The 8,108-nt window shown below is 36.6% G+C and overlaps 1 protein-coding gene across 2 annotated transcripts in view; it reads right to left on the bottom strand.

Moving 5' to 3' along the window:
• The window catches only part of LOC139145666 (sulfite oxidase-like), a 438,941-nt gene that overhangs the window by 371,448 nt on the left and 59,385 nt on the right, over positions 1-8,108 (bottom strand). The gene's annotated exons all lie outside the window — the stretch shown is intronic.

Consider the following 8,108-nt stretch of genomic DNA (forward strand, 5'->3'; position numbering starts at 1 on the left):
GAAAGATGTGTAGATTGAGTCAATCTAGCAGATTCTTAAAACTGATTACAACGAATCTTACAATTGTATGTGTAGATGAAGAAAATGAACTGCTGTGTTCATTGTTTGCCATCTTGTTTCTGCTGTGTCCTTGCTCAGATCAGGATTACCCATAGTGCTTGGCTGTTGAGACATTGTAACAATTACATGCATCTTTGAATGGTCATCAGTGAATGAAGCGAGAGACATTGCATTTCAAATTTTACATACAATTTTAATAGGATTGGAACAACTAAACTTTTAAGCTTTATTTCACATGGATTCCCTTGTCCAATTTTCAAAACAATCATTGAAACTTAAGGTTACCATGTCGTTCTCTCTGAATGTGATGACAGTGAATCGTCGCACAACTAACAAGTTTAACTTCTGAGTATGTTTACACGTGATTACAACTATTTCGTGACATGATGAAATTTTTCCAATTACTAGAAACAGTAAGAAAACTGTTGGATATGTTATTAAATTTGAATGTTGGCATTATGTATCATAAGAATGAACTTTACACTTTTGGTTCCAGTCCTTGATTTTGGTGCTGGTTTGAGTAAACTGAAATCTTTATCAAAGAGATAGGTTGCTTTGTGTTTGTATTTTATTATGGACAAAGTTTTATCATTGTGTGTTGTTATTTTACTCCCCTTCCCTACATGTAGTCGTTCCATCTGATGCACTCAGTGCATGTCATCCCATTTTTGTGCAAGGATGTTAGGTGCTGGTTCCTTTATACTAACTCTGTGTTACCTTTGTCCGTCAAGTATTGTGCCATCTTATTGTTTTTATTGGTCAGGTTGGACCGATACACAGGATTTAGGGGGGGAGGGGGCTGTGGGGTTGGAGGGAGAGGGGTTCTACAATGCAGTGTTCAGATCCTTGTTTCCATTATTATCATAAGTCCTGATCCCGTTTATGTGTGTTTGAATCGTTTCATTAGCATTTCTTACGATAATGATTACACAGCAAGTAGCAAAGAAGTTGAATGCTGCCCGGCATTAAAATAGTTCACAAATACTGGCTTTGCTAGCATCTGATTAGGCGACTGGTATTCACGCAAAACTTGCATCTTTCATAAGTCAGTTTGGACCAAACTACATTTGAAAATTCACGGTCTCGTTTCATCAGCAGCATCTCAGTTATCTGTCTTGAGAATTGGATTTTTAGTCCCCACGGACACCGTCCGGGGGGACTTATAGGTTTGGTCATGTCCGTGCGTGCGTCCGTGCGTGCGTCCGTCCGTTCACGCAGATATCTCTGAGATGCCTGGAGCGATTTCATTCAAACTTGGTACAAGGATTACTTCATATGTCATACAGATGCACGTCAATTTGTTTTGTGATACGATCCAATATGGCCGCCAGGCGGCCATTTTATTACGATTTTTTCATGTACAGAGCCATAACTCAGGCATGTTCCAACCGATTTTATTCAAAGTTGGTACAAGGACATTGACCAATGTCATAGATATGCACATCAATTTGTTTTGTGATACGATCCAATATGGCCGCCAGGCGGCCATTTTATTACGATTTATTCATGTACAGAGCCATAACTCAGGCATGTTTCGACCGATTTTATTCAGAGTTGGTACAAGGACATTGACCAATGTCATAGATATGCACATCAATTTGTTTTGTGATACGATCCAATATGGCCGCCAGGCGGCCATTTTATTACGATTTTTTCATGTACAGAGCCATTACTCAGGCATGTTTTGACCGATTTTATTCAGAGTTGGTACAAGGACATTGATCAATGTCATAGATATGCACGTCAATTTGTTTTGTGATACGATCCAATATGGCCACCAGGCGGCCATTTTATTACGATTTTTTCATGTACAGAGCTATTACTCAGGCACGTTTCAACCGATTTTATTCAAAGTTGGTACAAGCTTATTGACAAATGTCATAGCTGTGCACGTCAATTTGTTTTGTGATACGATCCAAAATGGCCGCCAGGCGGCCATTTTATTACGATTTTTTCATGTACAGAGCCATAACTCAGGCATATCTCAACTGATTTTATTCAAAGTTGGTACAAGGACATTGACCTATGTCATACATATGCACGTCAATCTGTTTTGTGATACGATCCAATATGGCCGCCAGGCGGCCATTTTATCGATTTTTTCATGTACAGAGCCATTTCTCAGGCATATCCGCATGTTTCGACCAATTTTATTCAAAGTTGGTACAAGGACATCGACCAATGTCATAGCTATGCACATCAATTTGTTTTGTGATGCGATCCAATATGGCCACTGTGCGACCATTTTGTTACAATTTTTTCATGTCCTGAACCATAACTCAGACAGGTATCAAGCGAATTCATTCAAAAGTATTTTTTATCACAGACCTAATGAAGAGGACTCTATCCTCTCTGAGGACCTGTAATCAAAATACCCATTAACAAGTGGGGACTGTGTCATCAACGATGACTTGTTGAACACAAAGTTTGTGGTTTCTTTCTGCATTCATTCACTCATACATACTAACATCACCAAGTGCATGCTGATGCAAAAGGAGCGTATCTGTGTCTGTCACCATTACATGTCACCATAAAATAATTGACGTAATTGCAGCTAAAAGCTCAAGAGATGGGCTGACCACACTGTGTATTGTAACTCCTATGAACCTTTGACCATGCAACCAATGCAAAAATGTTGTGGTACAACCTGTACCCCAAAGTATTTGTATTTTAAAACCAATCCGATGCAGATGATAACTTTCATCAAATTCCGATGTTACCGATCTTAAAACTGGAATAGATCATCCCAGCAAACACTATTTGCATTCCGGAACGAAATTTGAAAATGTACCGTAGCTATGAAAATCAGCCTCCGAATCACCTGTGATAATTATTAGGGTCAAGAAACTTACCTTCACACATGATCAAAATAGTCCGAAAATGACAAGTCTGGCGTTTGTTCAAGACCATTTGTAGGTTCATATGTTGCTGGTGAACACATTGACCATGCACAAAACAAATCTACAAGTTCTTCAATAATGTCTTGTCTCATATACTCTGATCACCTGATTGAGTGTCTCCAATCAGCATCATGGTTGCTGTGTGTGGATTTAAACCATACAGATCTGGCAACAAAAAGGTAATACATCATTAGCTGAGTGATAGAAACAGGTGTTCTATACATATATTCATCTTGTGAAAGGTTTTCCTGTGTGAAAAATCAGAGTAGGTGTATCCAATGATGCCAAGATAATTATCTATTATCTGTATGAGACAGCCTGGGGTTAATGAGGATGGTGAAGGACATGTGGCTAACCTTTTCCGTAACTTCAATTGAACTTCAAAAACCACTGGAGATTATCCACAATGTATTGCAGTCAGTGAGGAAGGGAATCTCTGTCGGAGACGGCGTCACTCTGTTCATGAAACCCATTAGAATTATAAAGTAACTGCATGGAAACAGTTGTAAATGATGCAAGTGATTGATTTTTTTTTGGAAAGAGTGAATCTCAAGTATTTCTATTTTTTCTATGGATTTGTGATTGAGTGACACTAAACATTCTTCCTCCCTCACAGAAGCTCACTGTTGGATATGAATCTTTGACCTTTGACCTAACTGAATACACAGTTTGCTGGTCAGCCTTTAGTGAATCAAATATGGCTCAATCCTATCTGCGTAAATGTACAATGCATTTTCATGCAACCTTGTCACGCCCTAGGGTTACATTTCACAGTTGTCACCGATATCAGACCGTCATGTCTGTAGGAATATTTTGGAAACTTTACTTCAAGACAGATTTCAGTCATGTTAGTTAAAATAGAACTGTACAGCATTGATAAAATTTGCTCACTGGATGGGGTTAAAGCCTTGAATTTGAATGGGCCATGGTGCAAACAAAAGCATGCACAAATGGAATACAAAGAAAGACAGTGTATTTCCATACGCAGTTGTACACGTCAGTTTATGTGTGCTGATGTCATGTGATTGTTTGGGCTTACTGAGTCTGTGGAATACTGCGTATCCTTTTCATTCCAGAGTAAAACCATTGCCCAATCACTTTATAATGTATGTTGTCCACAAAAGTTTGAGCTGCATGTATGTCCGATAATTCATACTTCAGAAAAAAAAGAGCAATAAGTTAGAACACCAGTCTAACAAATGTATTATGAGTGATACCAAGAACAACTTTGCATCTTGTAAGTTATTTTGTTTTTTTCCCTCCCTAGTCTGTAAAACAATGCATATTCATAATCTTTTTGGATAAAAATTGTCAAAAAACAAAACCAAAAAAAAATGTGATGAGATGATTTCAGCATCTGTAAATAGGTGGTGTACAGGTTCTTTCAGACGTTTTTAGAGATAAATATATGAAATGTATATCGAATGGTTCGGCAAACGTGAAGACAGCTATATCCTCTACCTGAAAATCTGAAATTTTTGAGTTTTCACAGATTTTGCCGGCTGCTTTCATATGTTTTACATTTTACATATTTTGCTGATGTTCACAAGTCATCACACCATTGTACTTCAGCACCAGTAGTTGTAAAAGCTTTCATGTCTATTTTACAACTCCCATCTGCTGTCAGTAACTGGTTGGGTTTTTACGTTGCATCTCTTTATTAAGGTAGTATGCGCCTCGGAAATGAAAGATTTAAACTTTTGCTCAGCTCTCTTCAAGCAAACTTTCAACCATTTTTATAAAATCAAGGATAAAAATCAGGGGTCACAGGCAAGTTTTGGTACTACAGAAACAAGTTTATCTGATATTTACTGATATTTGAAATTCAAAATGGCCGCGACCCCTGTGTTATCTCCAGTAGGGAATAAAATTCTCAATATTGAGAAAACTAAGGTGGTGAAAACTTTATTTACTCCATTAGTTCAAAATGAACCCGCAAAAGTGGTTGGCCAAAAGAACATAGTAAATATTTGAAAGTTCCCATATCTGTCCCTGAGGCGCATTCTACCTTAAGATGAAATTTTTGTGAGATGCATGAAGAACAAAGATGCCTCGGAGTATGTTTGCCAAATCAGTTCTGATCTGAAAAATACCACTTCAGAATTAGCAGATGTTTTTTTTTTTCAAAGTCAAAATGAAAATTTGTGTGTGTTACCATGAACATTTGTATTTACTGTAACCTTGTTTGTGTATTTTGTGTGAAGTTAGAGAAGATTTTAGATTGTAAGGAATGTTGATGTACGCACAGATGGAAATATAAATATGTTGCAGTGAGGAAAATAAAGGAACTATTAACATCATGATATGATTCAGTTGACTTTTTTCATTTTCTTTCAAAGGGCAATATAGCAGCAACATTTAATAATACTATTGATATTTTTTTTAAGAACACAAGTTTTTTATTCATGAAATATACTTGCAGCTCAAACACAACGCATTGTATACAATGCCACTGTTGATGAAGTAGTTTTACTGCAGTTTGAACTAAAAATTTAGTTGTAAAAATGAAATTGGTTATTGCATGAATATGTACTGTATTGATAAGCATATATGGCATATATGGATGATTTTTGATGCAGAATTCCTAGAATTACAGTATACCTTTAAAGCACAGAGTTTCTAGCCATTTCCTGTTTTAAATTATTTGCAAAGCCACTCTTGATTGGGAGAAGTGTAAATTTTGTAATAGTCACAAACTATTGTGTAATCGGCCAAACACAATCTAGTTCAGTACAAGAAAGAAGTGTGCATATTTCGCTGTCACACTGGTCAAGCAAACAAGAAATATGGAGCCAATTGAATACAAAAGAAATTTACAAATTAACAGATACATTGCACTGCTCCGCTGGTCAAGCAAACAAGGAATATTGATATTTCAGTTGACATGACAAAAGAAATTTACATATTAACAGACACTTTGAACTGTACTGGTCAAGCAAACAACAACTATTGATATTTTCAGTTGATACGACAAAAGAAATTTACATATTAACAGATCAATAGAGGATGATCACTTCAACCTGTCGTCATTAGTGACATTTGAATTGTCTTTGCAAAGCTGTTTTTATGGTTACTTAGTTGTAATTTTGATTCTTTGATTCAAATATCTAAATACTTCTCTATTACATATTATTAATTGATAATTTTACAATTTTGTCATTTGTGTATCCTATTTGACATAATTGATTTATCACAACCCCTTGAACTCTGCTGGTTGTGTCTGTGAAATCAGCTGTGCTGAGGCTAGCTGGATTGAAATCCGCCTGTTGTATGATCTCCATAAATTACCTGCATGGTGCAGGCAGTATGCAAGACAGATCCATCAATATACAAATTTGTGCAGGGAAAACAACAAAGAATTCTCTTACATCTTGTATCCTTGGATACATAATTGGTACCTTCTTCAGACCAGGGTGAAAGTAACATGATGAACAAATTGTGTTAAGTCCATCCAAGCATTAATTTTGATTAAATTGATATGTCAGACAGTAGCAATAAAGTCCCACTGAATTTTGTCAGGGATCACTACACAGGTGATCACACTTGTGTTGGCAAACAAACCAATAACATTGATTTGTCAATTTCAATGACATGAAAGCAAATGTCAATCATGGAATGTTACAGTGAAATGTGCACACTAGGATTAGGAATGCTGATTTCGTTGAATGAATTTGACAAAGGAATTATGCATTTTAGTTTCACTGTACTGACTATTGTGGAGACTTACCATTGACATTAATCCTCAGTGCCAGTGTCAATTTTTGTTGCTTTTACAGAATATAACGCAAACAATTTTTTTCAGATCACAAATTTTTCACATTTTTCCCAGACTTTTGGTCAAAAACAGTAGACAATGAAATGTTTTGTCCCTTTGGTCCAAAACTGTAAGCAAATTCCACAAAAATTCATAACAGTTGGTAGAATGTTGCACTGAAATTGGGTTGAGAAAAATTACTGCATTCACAGGGTTATTCACCGCTTCAAGAAGAGTAGAATTTTCAATACATCAAAATCTGATGTCAAGTACTGATTTTATACAGTATTTACATGCACATTCTTCAGCTCATCAAGAATTTGGTGCTACAAAGCCGTCTGATATACTGATAAAAAGATATACTGATTTACTGTAAAAATATACTTGAAAGTTATTTATGAATTGCTAACTGATATTTTGGAAGGCATTTTGATTGCATGTTTCATAGAGCACACAGCAAAGATAGAGCGCAGAGCATTCTGTTGTATTTTGAACAAATGAATGCATACTCTGCCTAATGATGCATCCCTTGTGACAACATGCAGTGTTTCCAATACAGATCAATCCGTCTGAGAGATTGCTGCAACCGTAAATGATAGTAACTGCTATCTGTCGGGACAAACAAACCATTGCTGTAGGGCATCTATCCTTCACTTTGGTTATTGCGTTTCCCTGACTCAGAGTTGTACTTTAATATTGCAAATTCTCCCTAGGGAGCTGACATGTACAGATTTACTACCAACGGCCTTTTCTAATTTCAATAACATAAATTATGTCAATCATGAAATATAGTGAACGCACACTGGTAAAAGATTTTGTAAAATGAATGAATTTGTAAATTTGCATCATTTCAGAGCAGTAGCATTTACATGAATGTAACAGCATATTTATTTGCCACAAATGAACAGGAAAACTCAATTAAGTTCTCTCTTGCACATGACGGATTACTTGCCTCCCGTTGGGTCTGTGGATGTGATTCAATGTGCTCAGTAATAGCACACTGTGACAGCGCCCTCTATCACAGCTTTTGTCAGAAATAGGTAAGGGACATTCCATGCAATACAACGGATACTGCCTGTAGACTTGTGTGTACATACTCTCGCGTTCAGGTAAAGCATATTGGAGAAACAGAACCTACAAGAGGTGGCTACATACATCCATTGCAATGCAGTAAGAGGGTTATATACCTGATGGAAGTGCGTTTCAAATTTAATACTCCACACCAGTTGCCCATCAGTTTGTGATTTTACATGGGCTGGGCATTTGTCAAATCTGCAATGATTTCATCTGTGATAAAATATTGGTTTATTTGAAATGCAAAGCAGGGCCTGGTGTTAAATATTAGGGGTTTAAAATGAGTCATGGTTATAGACAGTGGACAGGTTACCCTTGCA

The sequence above is a fragment of the Ptychodera flava genome, chromosome 12, assembly GCF_041260155.1.
Source record: "Ptychodera flava strain L36383 chromosome 12, AS_Pfla_20210202, whole genome shotgun sequence".
Lineage (NCBI taxonomy): Eukaryota > Metazoa > Hemichordata > Enteropneusta > Ptychoderidae > Ptychodera > Ptychodera flava.